Here is an 18,989-nt window from a genome sequence, read left to right as displayed (position 1 = left end):
ATAGCATATAAATGCATATAAAACATCCAAGATTGATAATATAATAGCATGGAACAATCAAAAATTATAGATACGTTGGAGACGTATCAGATAGCACACAAAGTGTTCCTCCGGTATTCGGGAGTTGCATAATCTCATAGTCTGAGGAACATGTATAAGTCATGAAGAAAGCAGTAGCAATGAAACTGTAACGATCATAATGCTAAGCAAACGAATGGGTCTTGTCCATCACATCATTCTCCTAATGATGTGATCCCGTTCATCAAATGACAACACATGTCTATGGTTAGTAAACATAACCATCTCTGATAAACGAGCTAGTCAAGTAGAGGCATACTAGGGACACTTATGTTTTTTCTATGTATTCATACATGTACTAAGTTTTCGGTTAATACAATTCTAGCACGAATAATAAACATTTATCATGAAATAAGGAAATAAATAATAACTTTATTATTGCCTCTAGGGCATATTTCCTTCAGTCTCCCACTTGCACTAGAGTCAATAATCTAGTTCACATCGCCATGTGATTTAACACCAATAGTTCACATCACCATGTGATAGTTCACATCACCATGTGACTAATACCCAAAGGGTTTTACTAGAGTCAATAATCTAGTTCACATTGCTATGTGATTAACACCCAAAGAGTACTAAGGTGTGATCATGTTTTTGCTTATGAGAGAAGCTTAGTCAATGGGTCTGTCACATTCAGAGCCGCATGTATTTTGCAAATTTTTTATGTCTACAATGCTCTGCATGGAGCTAGTCTAGCTAATTGCTCCCACTTTCAATATGTATCCAGATTGTGACTCAGAGTCATCTGGTTCGGTGTAAAATCTTGCATCGGCATAACTCTTTACGATGAACTCTTTATAACCTCCATAACCGAGAAATATCTCCTTAGTCTTCTAAGGATGAACGCTGTCAAGTGATCCACTCCTGGATCAATATCGTACCCCCTTGTTAAACTCATGGCAAGGTACACAATAGGTTTGGTATACAGAAGAACCTATGGCTGAGGCATAGGGAATGACTTTCATTCTCTTTCTATTTTCTGTCGTGGTCGTGTTTTGAGTCTTTACTCAACTTTACACCTTGCAACACAGGCAAGAACTCCTTCTTTGACTGTTCCATTTTGAACTACTTCAAAATCTTGTCAAGGTATGTACTCATTGAAAAAACTTATCAAGCGTCTTGATCTATCTCTATAGATCTTGATGCTCAATGTGTAAGCAACTTCACCGAGGTCTTTCTTTGAAAAACTCCTTTCAAACACTCCTTTATGCTTTCCAGAAAATTCTACATCTTTTCCGATCAACAATATGTCATTCACATATACTTATCAGAAAGGCTGTAGTGCTCCCACTCACTTTGTTGTAAATACAGGCTTCACCACAAGTCTGTATAAAACCATATGCTTTGATCACACTATCAAAGCGTATATTCCAACTCCGAGAGGCTTGCACCAGTCCATAAATGGATCGTTGGAGCTTGCACACTTTGTTAGCACCTTTAGGATCGAAAAAACCTTCTGGTTGTATCATATACAACTCTTCTTTAATAAATCCATTAAGGAATGTAGTTTTGATATCCATTGTGAGATTTCATAAAATGTGGCAATTGCTAATATGATTCAGACAGACTTTAAGCATCGATACGAGTGAGAAAATCTCATCGTAGTCAACATCTTGAACTTGTCAAAAACCCTTTTCGACAAGTCGACCTTTGTAGATAGTAACACTACTATCAGCGTCCATCTTCCTCTTGAAGATCCATTTATTCTCAGTGGCTTGCCGATCATCGGGCAAGTCCACCAAAGTCCACACTTTGTTCTCATACATGGATTCTATCTCAGATTTCATGGCCTCAAGCCATCTGTCGGAATCTGGGCTCATCATCGCTTCCTCATAGTTCGTAGGTTCATCATTGTCTACTAACATGACTTCCAAAACAGGATTACCGTACCACTCTGGTGCGGATCATACTCTGGTTGGCCTATGAGGTTCGGTAGTAACTTGATCTGAAGTTTCATGATCATCATCATTAACTTCCTCACTAATTGGTGTAGGCATCACTGGAACTGATTTCAGTGATGAGCTACTTTCCAATTCGAGAGAAGGTACAATTACCTCATCAAGTTCTACTTTCCTCCCACTCACTTCTTTCGAGAGAAACTTCTTCTCTAGAAAGGATCCACTCTTAGCAACAAAGATCTTGCCTTCAGATCTGTGATAGAAGGTGTACCCAACAGTTTCTTTTGGGTATCCTATGAAGACACACTTCTCCGATTTGGGTTTGAGCTTATCAGGCTGAAACTTTTTCACATATGCATCGCAACCCCAAACTTTAAGAAACGACAGCTTAGGTTTCTTGCTAAACCACGGTTCATACGGTGTCGTCTCAACGGATTTTTAGACGGTGCCCTATTTAACGTGAATGTAGCTGTCTCTAATATATACCCCCAAAACGATAGTGGTAAATCGGTAAGAGACATCATAGATCGCATCATATCTAATAAAGTATGGTTACGATGTTCAGACACACCATTATGCTGTGGTGTTCCAGGTGGCATGAGTTTGTGAAACTATTCCACATTGTTTTAATTGAAGGCCAAACTCGTATCCACTTCACTCTGAAATTCTTTGAACTTTTCAAATGTTTCAGACTTGTGTTTCATCAAGTAGATATACACATATCTGCTCAAATCATCTGTGAAGGTCAGAAAACAATGATACCCGCCGTGAGTCTCAACATTTTTCGGACCGTATACATCGGTATGTATTATTTCCAATAAGTCAGTGGCTCGCTCCATTGTTCAGGAGAATGAAGTCTTAGTCATCTTGCCCATGAGGCATGGTTCGCAAGCATCAAATGATTCATAATCAAGTGATTCCAGAAGTCCATCCACATGGAGTTTCTTCATGCGCTTTACACCAATATGACCTAAATGGCAGTGCCACTAGTATGTTGCACTATCATTATCGACTTTGCATCTTTTGGCATCAATATGATGAATATGTGTATCACTACGATCGAGATTCAATAAACTATTAATATTGAGTGTATGACCATAGAAGGTTTTATTCATGTAAATAGAACAACAATTATTCTTTGACTTAAATGAATAACCGTATTGCAATAAACATGATCCAATCATATTGATGCTCAACGCAAACACCAAATAACATTTATTTTAGGTTCAACATTAATCCCGAAGGTAAAGGGAGTGTGCGATGGTGATCTTATCAACCTTGGAATTACTTCCAACTCACATCATCACCTCGCCCTCAACTAGTCTCTGTTTATTTTGCAACTCCCATTTCGAGTTACTACTCTTAGCAACTGAACCAGTATCAAATACCGAGGGGTTACTATAAACACTAGTAAAGTACACATCAATAACATGTATATCAAATATACCTTTGTTCACCTTACCATCCTTCTTATCCGCCAAGTATCTAGGGGAAGTTCCGCTTCCAGTGACCATGTCCTTTGCAGTAGAAGCATTCAGTTTCAGGCTTGGGTCTAGCTTTGGGATTCTTCATGGGAGTGACAACTTGCTTGCCATTCTTCTTCAAGTTCCCTTTCTTTCCCTTGCCCTTTTACTTGAAACTAGTGGTCTTGTCAACCATCAACACTTGATGCTTTTTCTTGATTTCTACCTTCGCTGATTTCAGCATCACGAAGAGCTCGGGAATCATTTTCGTCATCACTTGCATATTATAGTTCATCTCGAAGTTCCAGTAACTTGGTGACAGTGACTAGAGAACTTTGTCAATCACTATCTTATCTGGAAGATTAACTCCCACTTGATTCAAGCGATTGTAGTACTCAGACATTCTGAACACATGCTCACTGGTTGAGCTATTCTCCTCCATCTTGTAGGTAAAGTACTTGTGAGAGGTCTCATACCTCTCGACTCGAGCATGAGTCAGAAATACCAATTTCAGATCTTGGAACATCTCTTATGCTCCGTGGCGTTCAAAACATTTTTGAAGTCCTGGTTCTAAGCCGTAAAGCATGGTGCACTAAACTATCAAGTAGTCATCATACCGAGCTTTGTCAAACGTTCATAAAGTCTGCATCTGCTCCTGCAATATGTCCGTCACCTAGCGGTACATCAAGGACATAATTATTCTATGCAGCAAAGTGGATAATCCTCAGATCACGGACCAAGTCCGCATCATTGCTACTATCATTTTTCAACTTATTTTTCTCTAGGAACATATCAAAAATAAAACAGGGGAGCTATACGCGAGCTATTGATCTACAACATAGATATGCAAATACTATCTGGACTAAGTTCATGATAAATTTAAGTTCAATTAATCATATTACTTAAGAACTCCCACTTAGATAGACATCCCTCGAGTCATCTAAACGATCACGTGATCCAAATCAACTAAACCATGTCTGATCATCACGTGAGATGGAGTACTTTTCAATGGTGAACATCTCTATGTTGATCATATCTACTATATGATTCACGTTCGACCTTTCGGTCTCAGTGTTCCGAGGCCATATCTGCATAGGCTTGTCAAGTTTAACCCGAGTATTCCGCGCGAGCAAAACTGGCTTGCACCCGTTGTATGTGAATGTAGAGCTTATCACACCCGATCATCACGTGGTGTCTCGGCACGACGAACTATAGCAACGGTGGATACTCAGGGAGAACACTTATACCTTGAAATTTAGTGAGGGATCATCTTATAATGCTACCGCCATACTAAGCAAAATAATATGCATAAAAGATAAACATCACATGCAATCAAAATAAGTGATATGATATGGCCATCATCATCTTGTGCCTTTGATCTCCATCACCAAAGCACCGCATGATCACCATCGTCACCGGCTTGACACCTTGATCTCCATCGAAGAATCGTAGTCGTCTCTCCAACTATTGCTTCTACGACTATCGCTACCGCTTAGTGATAAAGTAAAGCAATTACATGGCGATTGCATTTCATACAATAAAGCGACAACCATAAGGCTTCTGCCAGTTGCCGATAACTTTTACAAAACATAATCATCTCATACAACAATTTATATATCATCACGTCTTGACCATATCACATCACAGCAAACCCTGCAAAAACAAGTTAGACATCTTCTACTTTGTTGTTGCAAGTTTTACGTGGATGCTACGGGCTTCTAGCAAGAACCGTTCTTACCTACGCATCAAAACCACAACGATTTTTTCGTCAAGTGTGTTGTTTTAACCTTCAACAAGGACTGGGCGTAGTCAACTCGATTAAACTAAAGTTGGAGAAACAGACACCCGCTAGCCACCTATGTGCGAAGCACGTCGGTAGAACCAGTCTCATGAACACGGTCATGTAATGTCGGTCCGGGCCGCTTCATCCAACAATACCGCCGAATCAAAGTAAGACGTTGCTGGTAAGCAGTATGACTATTACCACCCACAACTTTTTGTGTTCTACTCGTGCATATAACATCTACGCATAGACCTGGCTCGGATGCCACTGTTGGGGAACGCAGTATTTCAAAAAAATTACCTACGATCATGCAAAATCTATCTAGGAGATGCATAGCAACGAGCGGGGAGAGTGTGTCCATGTACCCTCGTAGACCGAAAGCGGAAGCATTTAGCAACGTGGTTGATATAGTCGAACTTCTTCGCGATCCAACCGATCCAAGCACCGAACGTGTGGCACCTCCGCGTTCAGCACACGTTCAGCTCGATGACGTCCCTCGAGCTCTTGATCCAATTGGGGATGAGGGAGAGTTTCGTCAGCACGACGGCGTGGTGACGGTGATGATGAAGTTACCGGCGCAGGGCTTCCCCTAAGCACTACGACGATATGGCTGAGGTGTGTAACTGTGGAGGGGGGCACCGCACACGGCTAAGACAAATATTGAGTGCCTTTGGGGTGCTACCCTCCCCCGTATATAAAGGAGGGAGGGAGGAGGCGGCCGGCCTAGGGGGCGCGCCAAGCATAGGGAGTCCTACTAGGACTCCCAAGTCCTAGTAGGATTCCCTTTCCTATTCGGAGTAGGAGAGAAGGAAAGGGAGGGCGAGGGAGAAGGAAAGGGGGGCGCCCCCACCCCTTGTCCAATTCGGTTTAGGCAGGGGGAGGCGCGCGCCACCTCTTGGCCCTTCTCCCCTCTCTCCACTAAAGCCCAATAAGGCCCATTACTTCTCCAGGTGAATTCCCGTAACTCCCCGGTACTCCGAAAAATACCCGAATCACTCAGAACCTTTCCGATGTCCGAATATAGCCTTCCAATATATGAATCTTTACCTCTCGACCATTTCGAGACTCCTCTTCATGTCCTTGATCTCATCCGGGACTCCAAACAAACTTCGGTCATCAAATCACATAACTCATAATACAAATCGTCATCGAACGTTAAGCGTGCGGACCCTACGGGTTCAAGAACTATGCATACATGACCGAGACACATCTCTGGTCAATAACCAATTGTGGAACCTAGATGCTCATCTTGGCTCCTACATATTCTACGAAGATCTTTATCGGTCAAACCGCATAACAACATACATTGTTCCCTTTGTCCTCGGTATGTTACTTGCCCGAGATTCGATCGTCGCTATCATCATACCTAGTTCAATCTCGTTACCGGAAAGTATCTTTACTCGTTCCGTAATACATCATCCCACAACTAACTCATTAGTCACATTGCTTGCAAGGCTTATAGTGATGTGCATTACCGAGAAGGCCCAGAGATACCTCTCCGAAACTCGGAGTGACAAATCCTAATCTCGATCTATGCCAACTCAACAAACACCATCGGACACACCTGTAGAGCATCTTTATAATCACCCAGTTACGTTGTGACATTTGATAGTGATGTCTACTATGCAACCTTCTTCTTGTAGACGTTGTTGGGCCTCCAAGTGCAGAGGTTTGTAGGACAGTGGCAGATTTCCCTCAAGTGGATGACATAAGGTTTACCAATCCGTGGGAGGTGTTGGTTGAAGATGGTCTCTCTCAAACAACCCTGCAACCAAATAATAAAGAATCTCTTGTGTCCCCATCACACCCAATACAATGGTAAATTGTATAGGTGCACTAGTTCGGCGAAGAGATGGTGATACAAGTGCAATATGGATGGTAGATATAGGTTTTTGTAATCTCAAAACATAAAAACAGCAAGGTAACTATTGATAAATGTGAGTACAAATGGTATTGCAATGCGTTGAAACAGGGCCTAGGGTTCATACTTTCACTAGTGCAAGTTCTCTCAACAACAATAACATACTTGGATCATATAACAATCCCTCAACATGCAACAAAGAGTCACACCAAAGTCACTAATAGCGGAGAACAAACAAAGAGATTATGGTAGGGTACGAAACCACCTCAAAGTTATTCTTTCTGATCGATCTATTCAAGAGTCCATAGTAAAATAACACCAAGCTATTCTTTCCGTTAGATCTATCATAGAGTTCGTACTAGAATAACACCTTAAGACACAAATCAACCAAAACCCTAATGTCACCTAGATACTCCAATATCACCTCAAGTATCCGTGGGTATGATTATACGATATGCATCACACAATCTCAGATTCATCTATTCAACCAACACATAGAACTTCAAAGAGTGCCCCAAAGTTTCTACCAGAGAGTCAAGACGAAAACGTGTGCCAATCCCTATGCATAAGTTCACGAGGTCACGGAACTCGCAAGTTGATCACCAAAACATACATCAAGTGGATCACGTGATATCCCATTGTCACCACAGATAAGCACATGCAAGACATACATCAAGTGTTCTCAAATCCTTATAGACTAAATCCGACAAGATAACTTCAAAGGGAACACTCAATCCATTACAAGAGAGTAGAGGGGGAGAAACATCATAAGATCCAACTATAATAGCAAAGCTCGCGATACATCAAGATCGTGCCAAATCAAGAACACGAGAGAGAGAGAGAGAGAGAGATCAAACACATAGCTACTGGTACATACCCTCAGCCCCGAGGGTGAACTACTCATCCTCGTCATGGAGAGCGCCGGGATGATGAAGATGGCCACCGGTAATGGATTCAGCCCTCCGGCAGGGTGCCGGAACAGGGTCCCGATTGGTTTTTGGTGGCTACAGAGGCTTGCGGCGGCGGTACTCCCGATCTAGGTTATTTTATGGAGGTTTCTATATTTATAGGAATTTTTGGCGTCGGGAACAAGTCAGGGAGGTGCCCGAGTCGTCCACGAGATAGGGCGGCGCGCCCGGGGGGTGGGCGCGCCCCCCACCCTCGTGGACGGCCCGTGACTCTTTGGCCCAACTCTTTTACTCCGGGGTCTTCTTTTGGTCCATAAAAAATCATCAAAAATTGGCACGTCCATTGGACTCTGTTTGTTATTCCTTTTCTGTAAAACTCAAAAACAAGGAAAAACAGAAACTGGCACTGGGCTCTAGGTTAATAGGTTAGTCCCAAAAATCATATAAAATAGCATATAAATGCATATAAAACATCCAAGATTGATAATATAATAGCATGGAACAATCAAAAATTATAGATACGTTGGAGACGTATCAAGAATCAGCAAGCTTAATTCCTGCTCGTCCTCGAGTAGGTAAATGATAAAAACAGAATTTTTGATGTGGAATGCTACCTAACATATTTATCAATGTAATATTCTTTATTGTGGCATGAATGTTCAGATCCGAAAGATTCAAGACAAAAGTTTATTATTGACATAAAAATAATATTACTTCAAGCATACTAATAAAGCAATCATGTCTTCTCAAAATAACATGGCCAAAGAAAGTTATCCCCACAAAATCATATAGTCTGGCTATGCTCCATGACAAGCCAAGCAATTGTTTCACACAATATATTCCCATAATTCACATATATTCCAAAAAAAATCTCCGTCAGTTTTTATCCCGTTTGGACTCCGTTTAATATGGATTTTCTGCGAAACAAAAAACATGCGACAAATAGGAACTGGCACTGGGCACTGGATCAATATGTTAGTCCCAAAAATAGTATAAAAAGTTTCCAAAAGTGTATGAAAGTTGTATAATATTGGCATGGAACAATAAAAAATTATAGATACGACGGAGACGTATCAGCATCCCCAAGCTTAATTCCTGCTCGTCCTCGAGTAAGTGAATGATAAAAAAGATAATTTTTTATGTGGAATGCTACCTAGCATAATCTTGATCATGTAATCTAATCATGGCATGAATATTAAGACATGAGTGATTCAAAGCAATAATCTATCATTTTACATTAAGACAACAATACTTCAAGCATACTAATAAAGCAATCATGTCTTTTCAAAATAACATGGCCAAAGAAAGTTATCCCTACAAAATCAAATGGTCCGGCTATGCTCCATCTTCACCACACAATATATTCAAATCATGCACAACCCCGATGACATGCCAAGCAATTGTTTCATGATGTTCTCGAGCTTCTTCAATCTTCACGCAATACATGAGCGTGAGCCATGGACATAGCACTATATGTGGAATAGAATGGTGGTTGTGGAGAAGACAAAAAGGAGAAGATAGTCTCACATCAACTAGGCGTATCAACGGGCTATGGAGATGCCAACCAATAGATATCAATGTGAGTGAGTAGGGATTGCCATTCAACGGATGCACTAGAGCTATAAGTGTATGAAACCTCAAAAAGAAACTAAGTGGGTGTGCATCCAACTCGCTTGCTCATGAAGACCTAGGGCATTTTGAGGAAGCCCATCATTGGAATATACAAGCCAAGTTCTATAATGAAAGATTCCCACTAGTATATGAAAGTGACAACATAGGAGACTCTCTATCATGAAGATCATGGTGCTACTTTGAAGCACAAGTGTGGTAAAAGGATAGTAGCATTGCCCCTTCTCTCTTTTTCTCTCATTTTTTTTGTTTTTTTGTTTTTTTTTGGGCCTTCTCTTCCTTTTTTTGGCCTCTTTTTTATTTTTTGTCCGGAGTCTCATCCTCACCGGCGACGATGAAGTAGCGGCGGCGCTAGGGTTTGAGAAGCTCTGGAGTGAGGTCGAGCGGAGTAAAGGAGAAGTGAGTAAGGGGAGGGTATTTATAGCCACGGTGAAAAACTGTTCGCCCAAAGAATTTGGACGAATGTGCCCCTGGCCCTTCTCATTCGCTTGACATGTGTCACCCACATACTGAGAAGTGGAGATCGTGTGAGATCGTAGGTGAATAGATAAGTATTTCGTGGGATGTGGAACGGTTTGAGCGGCAAAGCCGAAAATTTGGATAAGATAAGTTAAAGGTTCCATTCGCAAATTCTTCATCTGCAAGGACACAGTGAAGATTTTGAATGGGTTTCAAATAGAACGCACATGAAGAATTTGTGAATAGAATGGGTTGAATTTAGCATAGAGGGGGAAGGGTCCGATCACATTCACTTAGCAGGAAAAACAACTTGAAGAAATAGCAATAAGTGAATGCTGTAGAGGACATAAACTCATATATATATATAGGCAATGAAGAAAAACGACGGAAAAGGTGAAGACAATGCAAAGTTGAAGAACATGAACAACTGAGGAATTTCAAAACCAAAAAAACTCAAATTGAAGATTTTCAACTTTTGGTGGTGGCGTGATCCACCTATAAGAATGATGATTTCAGACACCGCGTACAATTGTCATAGGGTTCTGAGAATCAAATTCTTTGTTAATTTCTTCACACTTAGAGTGTTAGTCTTCATTGATTGAAGAAAAACGTTTCTTCATGTGTTGCACATCTAAGTCATCAATTTTGCATAAGTGTTAGGATGAGTGTCCTATTCAAAGAACATTCGAAGATTCTAAGATATTTAGCTCACACCGCAACTTGCTAAATCTCTTCTCATCCAAGGGCTTTGTGAAGATATCAGCCAGCTGTTCTTCAGTCTTCACAGGCTCAATAGAAATGGCGCTCTTCAACACATGATCACGAAGAAAATGATGACGAATCTGAATGTGCTTTGTCTTCGAGTGCTGAACTAGGTTGTGAGCAATCTTGATGGCACTCTCATTGTCACAGAAGAGAGGCACATTCTTCACGTTGACACCGTAGTCCTTGAGAGTTTGCTTCATCCACAGCAATTGAGTACAGCAAGAACTAGCAGCAATGTACTCAGCTTCAGCAGTAGACAGTGATACGAGTTCTGTTTCTTCGAGGACCAACAGACCAAAGATCATCCGAGGAAATGACATATACCAGATGTTGACTTGCGGTCCAGATGATCACCAACATAGTCAGAGTTAGAATATCCAATGAGATCAAAAGCCGAGCCCTTGGGGTACCATAATCCAAGTGTTGGTGTGTGAGCTAGATATCGAAGAATATGCTTCACAGCCTTATGGTGTGATTCCTTCGGTGTAGCTTGAAATCGGGCACACATGCAAACACTAAGCATTATATCTGGCCTAGATGCACATAAGTACAATAAAGAACCAATCATGGAGCGGTATACCTTCTGATCGAAGTCAATACCATTTTCATCAGTGCACAGATGGCCATTTGTGGGCATAGGAATTTTGACGCAGTTGCAATCTTGCATGCCGAATTTCCTCAGTACATCCTTGAGGTATTTCTCCTGAGATATGAATATGCCATTGCGTTATTGATGAATTTGAAGACCTAAGAAGAATTTCAATTCTCCCATCATAGACATTTGATATTCTTCACTCATCATATAGGCAAATTCATCACTATAACGTTGGTCAGTACAGCTAAAGATAATATCATCAACATATATTTGGCACACAAACAGTTCACCATCATAAGATTTAGTGAAAAGAGTAGGGTCGAGTGAACCGGGTTTGAAGCCTTTCTTCATGAGGAATTCCTTCAAAGTATCATACCACACCCGAGGGGCCTGCTTGAGGCCATAGAGGGCCATATTGAGTCTGAAGACTTTGTCAGGATTCTTTGGATCTTCAAAACCTGGGGGTTGAGCAACATATACTTCTTCCTCAAGCTTACCATTGAAGAATGCACTTTTCACATCCATTTGATATAGAGTGATATCATGATGGTTAGCATAAGCAAGTAATATGCGAATAGCCTCAAGTCTAGCAACAGGTGCAAAAGTTTCATCGAAATCAATTCCTTCAACCTGCGTGTAGCCTTGAGCTACAAGCCGTGCCTTATTCCTCACCACAAGGCCATTTTCATTTTGCTTGTTGCGGTAGATCCACTTTGTGCCAATGATATTGTGCTTGCGAGGATCTAGACGTTTGACCAGTTCCCAGACGTTGTTGAGCTCGAACTGATGCAATTCTTCTTGCATAGCTTGAATCCACTCAGGCTCCATAAATGCTTCATCTACCTTAGTGGGCTCTGTGATAGAGACAAAAGCAAAGTGCCCACAAAAGTTAGACAAATGTGAAGCTCTTGAGCGTGTGAGAGAACCTGGAATGTTGATGTCGCTGATGATTTTCTCAATCTGCACTTCGTTGGCAACGCGAGGATGAGCTGGTTGTCGTCGAGGAATTTGATCAGCATTTTCTTCAGCACCATTTTCTTCAGCATTTTCTTCAGGTGCATTAGCTCGACGTTCTTCACATTCTGGAATGAATTCTTCAGCAGATTCCTCGGTCGGAATGACATCCTCAGTAGCCTTGAACTTGATAGATTCCTCAGGTGCTGGTTCATCTATCACATAAGGTAAGTGCTCTCTTTGCGAGCCATTAGTTTCATCAAACCGCACATCTACAGTTTCAACAACCTTGTGAAGAACGTTGTTGAAGACTCTGTAGGTGTGCGAGTCCTTTCCGTAACCAAGCATAAAACCTTCATGTGCTTTCGGTGCAAATTTTGAGTTGTGATGAGGATCTCTAATCCAACATTTAGCACTGAAGACTTTGAAATAACTCACATTCGGTTTCTTGTCAATGAGGAGTTCATAGGCAGTCTTCTTGAAGAATTTGTGAAGATATACTCTGTTGATGATGTGGCATGCAGTATCAATTGCATCAATCCAGAAACGACGAGGCGTTTTGTATTCATCAAGCATAGTGCGAGCCATCTCAGCAAGAGTCATGTTCTTGCGCTCCACGACACCATTCTGTTGAGGAGTATAAGGAGCAGATACCTCATGAGTAATACCAAGTTCATCAAGATAGTCATCAAGACCAGAATTCTTGAACTCAGTTCCATTGTCACTTCTGATGTGCTTGATCTTCACACCAAAGTTGGTTGAAGCCCTCGAGGAAAATCGTTTGAAGACTTCCTGCACTTCATGTTTGTAAGTAACAATGTGTACCTATGTGTATCGAGAGTAATCATCAACAATAACAAAGCCATATTGAGATGCATCATTTGAAACTGCAGAATAATGGTTAGGACCGAAGAGATCCATGTGAAGCAATTCAAATGGGTGAGTGGTATTCATGATTGTCTTCGCTGGATGCTTAGCCTTGGTCATCTTTCCAGCTTCACAGGCTCCGCATAAGTGATCCTTGAGGAATTTGACATTCTCAATGCCAATGACGTTCTTCTTCTTTGCAAGCGTGTGCAAATTCCTCATGCCTGCATGACCAAGTCATCGATGCCATAGCCAGCCTTCTGAAGCTTTTGCAAGTAGGCACACGGCTGGTTGTGGTCCTGTAGAGAAATCAACAATATACAAGTCTCCTCCCCTAAATCCTTCGAAGACTTTGGAGTTGTCAGCTTCCATGACCACAACACAACGATACTTGCCAAAGACAACAACCATATCAAGATCACAAAGCATTGAGACAGACATGAGGTTGTATCCTAAGGACTCGACAAGCATGACTTTGTCCATGTGTCGATCCTTTGAGATCGCAACCTTACCTAGACCCAATACCTGACTTTTGCCTTTGTCAGCGAAGATGATATGCTTCAGATGCGATGGAGATAAGGGAGCATCCATCAACAGATTCTTGTCACCAGTCATGTGATTTGTACATCCACTATCGAGGACCCACTCAGTGGCTTTGGGTTGATCATCCTGCAGATGAATTAGTGCAGCTTACGAACTCATATACTTCATCAGTGCAGAATATGACATCACAATTCATCAGATCAATTTCATCAAGCAACAGAACAGATAAAGCAATATGAGGACGTGAGAAATGAAAGTTCATTTCTTCATGATTAGCCTGCGTCATATCAGGCACTTTTAAGGTCTCCAGCAAATTCTTCAGACGTTTGAGCACGTTTGGAGACCTGACCCTGCAGAAGAGATTAGTTCTTTTTCTTCACCACCCACATCTGAAGGGGTGGCAAAGAGTTCATCACTCTGCGAGCTCCATATGAGAAAGGTGGCATAGAAGCCAGCCCATTTCGTTTCACATAAGAGGAGTTAGGATAAGCATATGAATAAGCAGAGAAATTCTTCGAGGACTTATGAACATAATGGTTAGAAGAAGAATGCTCATATTCATAGCCCTTAGCTCTTCCCTGCGAAATAGAGTTGTTAGCAGGATGATATTCATATGAGGACTTTGATCCTTTTGAGGAATTTGATCCACGTGAGGAATTTGGTCCGTATGAGGAATTTGATCTGGGGTTCCTATTCTTCACAGGTGGTGTCATGAGGACATTCACCTGAAGACTTTCAAGGCACCTTTTGGGAACCCAGATTTTCTTCATAGGGGAACCGTTCCTGTAGTTAGTGCCAACATATCTAGCAAATACTTCACCATTCTGATTTTTTAACAGTTTATAGTTGGAGTCAAATGACTCATCAGAAGAATGAGGAGATTCACATGTAAAGCCAGATAGATTAGATGGATCAACTGGAGGTCCCTTTGCAGCAACCCATGAGGTTTTGGGGTACTGCTCAGGCTTCCAATATGTACCATCAGCATTGAGTTTCCTCTCAAAGGCAATACCCTCTTTCCTAGGGTTCCTGTTGAGGATCTGCTTTTTAAGCACATCACAAAGAGTCTGATGCCCTTTGAGGCTTTTGTACATGCCTGTCATGTACAATTCCTTCAGCGCTGCATCATCAGTGATACTAGCAATGTCCTCAGATGAGGAATTAGTGATAGCAGAGGCAGGTGAATAATTTGTAGCATTAGAAGCATTTGAACATTCAGGTGAAGAATTAGCAGATTCACGTTCAATGCATTTCAAACATGGAGGAACAAATTCTTCCTGAGAAGCGCTGATTTGTTGAGCAAGTAATGAAACGCGCTCCTTCTGAAGATCTTCATAACTCACTCTTAGCTTTTCAAGATCTTGCTTTCTCTGAAGAAATTCATAAGAAAGCTTCTCATGATCACATAAGAGAGTGTTATGATGACCTTGAAGGTTGTCAAACCTAGACTGAAATCTCTGAAGATTTTCAGTCAAGGTTTTAGTGCGATCCATTTCTTCAGCCAACATATCATCACTTTTATCTAGCATGTTTTAAACCTTTTCAAAAGCCTTTTTGTTGTTTCACAGCAATCTTAGCAAGTTTAGAATAGCTGGACTTGAGGTTTTCATCAGATTCATTCGCGCTTGATTCAGAGGAGGTATATTTGAGTACCTTGGCACCCTTTGCCATGAAGCAATAGGTGGGAGTGTAGTCATCATTGCCTTCATCAGCCTTGTTGGTGAGGTCATTTTCTTCAGAGTTGAAGATAGACTTGATGACGAATGCAGTAGCGAGGGCTAGGCTCACCACACCGGACTCGGACTCCTCAGATGCCTCCTCTTCCTCATGTTCCTCAGATTCAGCCTCAGAGTCCATTTCCTTGCCAATGAATGCCCGAGCCTTCTTGGAGCTGCTCTTCTTGTGAGATGAAGACTTCGAGGATTTTGATGATGAAGATTTTGACGATTTCTTCGCGTCATCAGAACTGTAATCCTTGTATTTCTTCTTCTTTGATTCCTTTTCCCACTGAGGACAATATTGAATGTAGTGACCAGGCTTCTTGCATTTGTGGCATAGCCTCTTCTTGTAGTCACTGGATGTGGAATCATTGCTCCTTGAGGGTTTTCCAAAGCGACCACGTCTTGAGAACCTTTGGAATTTCTTCACGAGCAGTGCTAGCTCCTGGCTCAGTTCTTCAGGATCACCAAGGCTACTACCAGAATCTTCACCTTCAGATTCAGAGACGACCTTGGCCTTCAGGGCACGTGATCTACCATAGCTCGAACCAGAGAGATCTCTCTTCTCAGCAAGCTGGAACTCATGAGTATTTAGCCTCTCGAGGATATCAGCGCAATCAAGTGACTTGTAATCAGCACGTTCTTGTATCATCAATGCCAGAGTATCAAATGAGGAATCAAGCGATCTCAGCAATTTCTTCACCACCTCATGGTCGGTGATGTCAGTGGCACCAAGTGCTTGAAGCTCATTTGAGATATCAGTGAGGCGATCGAAGGTTGTTGAACATTTTCATTGTCGAGTCTTGTGAAGCGGTTGAAGAGATTGCGAAGAACATCAACTCGAGAGTCACGTTGTGTTGAGACTCCTTCATTGACTTTGGACAGCCTATCCCAGATAAGCTTAGCAGTTTCCAAAGCACTCACTCTTCCATACTGTCCTTTGCTCAGATGGCCACATATGATATTCTTCGCTTGAGAATCGAGTTGCTTGAATCTCTTCACATCAGCAGCATTTAGAGAAGGTGTGACTGAGCGAACACCATTTTCCACAACATACCAGAGATCGTTATCAATTGCCTCAAGATGCATTCGCATCTTATTCTTCCAGTAGGGGTAGTCCGTCCCATCGAAGGTAGGACACCCAGCAGAGACCTTGATCATACCTGCGGCCGACATAACTAAAACTCCAAGCGGTTAAACCAAAATCACACAGAACAAGGGAGTACCTTGCTCTGATACCAATTGAAAGTGCGTTATATCGACTAGAGGGGGGTGAATAGGCGATTTTTATGAATTCTTCACTGAGGAATTTGTGGGTGAGGAAATTCCTTAGCGAAGAACTACTTGCAGCGGAATAAGTACTCAAAAGTAAACATAACAGAACACAAGCATGGTCATCATGATGAAATGAAGACAAGCACAGAGTATAGAAAGCATAAACACAGGATAACACAGGATGAAGACAAACAGACTAAAGAAATTGAACTGAGGAAATTGAGAAAGTCTTCAGTCAAAGTCTTCAAACACAGATTTGAACAAGTGAACAACACAGTTACGAGGAAATGGAACCAGTAGGCTTGGTGAAGACAATGATTTGGTAGACCAGTTCCAACTGCTGTCTCAATTGTACATCTGGTTGGAGCGGCTAGGTATTTAAACCTGAGGACACACAGTCCTCACCGTATTCTCCTTGAGCTAAGGTCACACAGACCTCGCCCAATCACTCGTGGTAAGTCTTCAGGTGACTTCCGAACCTTCACAAACTCGGTCACTCGGCGATCCACAATTCCTCTTGGATGCTCTAGACCATGACGCCTAACCGTCTGGAAGAAGCACAGTCTTCAAAGGTAACAAGCGTCGGATCCACGCAGGATCAATCTCTTCAGTGATGCTCAATCACTTTGGGTTTGTAGGTGTTTGGGTTTGGGTTTTCCTCACTCGATGATTTTCGCTCAAAGTCCTCGGAGGATGGGATGCTCTCAAATGACAAGTGTCAGTTTCTCTCGGAGCAGCCAACCAGCTAGTGGTTGTAGGGGGGCGGCTATTTATAGCCTAGGGAGCAGCCCGACATGATAAGACATAAATGCCCTTCAATAATATGACCGTTAGGTGGGTAGATATTTTGGGATAGCTGCCGCGTAGCACAGCAACGGTCGGAAATTTGAGTATCAAATTACTCACGGCTATCATGTTCCTCACTGTGTAGGCAATCTGCATTGGCGAATTCCTAACTCCTCAGTCAGAACAAATTCCTCAGAGACCAGAACAACTTCGTCTCTGTCACTGAAGAATATGACTGAACTGTATGAGATTTCCAATGGCTTCACTCGAAGGGATTGGTAGGTGTAGGATTTTGAGTTGAGCATCACATGGAAAATTTTCCTTAGTATTTCCTCGACCCCCTTTAACAGTACGGTGTTTCCTATGACTCAAGAAAAAAGAAAATGAAACTACGAAAACAAAGGTCTTCACGCTTCATCTCCCTCAAATGAATACCAAGTCTTCAAGGTCACACCAATTTCTTCACTTTCAAAGTCTTCAGTAAGTCTTCAGAAATCCAAAGTCTTCAGTTGAAGAACTTCATTTTTAGGGGTCGACTTTCTCTGTAAATAACAAACTCCTCATAGACTTATAGACCTGTGTACACTCATAAACACATTAGTCCCTTAACCTATAAGTCTTCAATACACCAAAATCACTAAGGGGCACTAGATGCACTTACAGCATTCTTTTCATGATCTACTTGCATAGAAATTTTACTACTCTCCACATAAGCAAATTTATTCTCATCAATAGTAGTGGGAGCAAACTCAACAAAATAACTATCATGTGAAGCATAATCCAATTGAAAATTAAAATCATGATGACAAGTTTCATGGTTATCTTTATTCTTTATAGCATATGTGTCATCACAATAATCATCATAAATAGGAGGCATGCTTTCATCATAATAAATTTGCTCATCAAAACTTGGGGGACTAAACATATCATCTTCATCAAACATAGCATCCCCAAGCTTGTGGCTTTGCATATCATTAGCATCATGGGTATTCAAAGAATTCATACTAACAACATTTCAATCATTCTCATCATTCACATATTTTATGCCAAGCATTCTATGTAATTCTTCTTCTAGCACTTGGGCACAATTTTCCTTTCCATCATTTTCACGAAAGATATTAAAAAGATGAAGCATATGAGGCACCCTCAATTCCATTTTTTTGTAGTTTTCTTTTATAAACTAAACTAGTGATAAAACAAGAAACTAAAAGATTCGATTGCAAGATCTAAAGATATACCTTCAAGCACTCACCTCCCCGGCAACGGCGCCGGAAACTGCTTGATGTCTACTATGCAACCTTCTTCTTGTAGACGTTGTTGGGCCTCCAAGTGCAGAAGTTTATAGGACAGTAGCAAATTTCCCTCAAGTGGATGACCTAAGGTTTATCAATCCGTGGGAGGCGTAGG

Source organism: Aegilops tauschii, chromosome 5, assembly GCF_002575655.3.
Source record: "Aegilops tauschii subsp. strangulata cultivar AL8/78 chromosome 5, Aet v6.0, whole genome shotgun sequence".
In the NCBI taxonomy this organism is placed as follows: domain Eukaryota; kingdom Viridiplantae; phylum Streptophyta; class Magnoliopsida; order Poales; family Poaceae; genus Aegilops; species Aegilops tauschii.
This window is presented reverse-complemented; position numbering follows the sequence as displayed.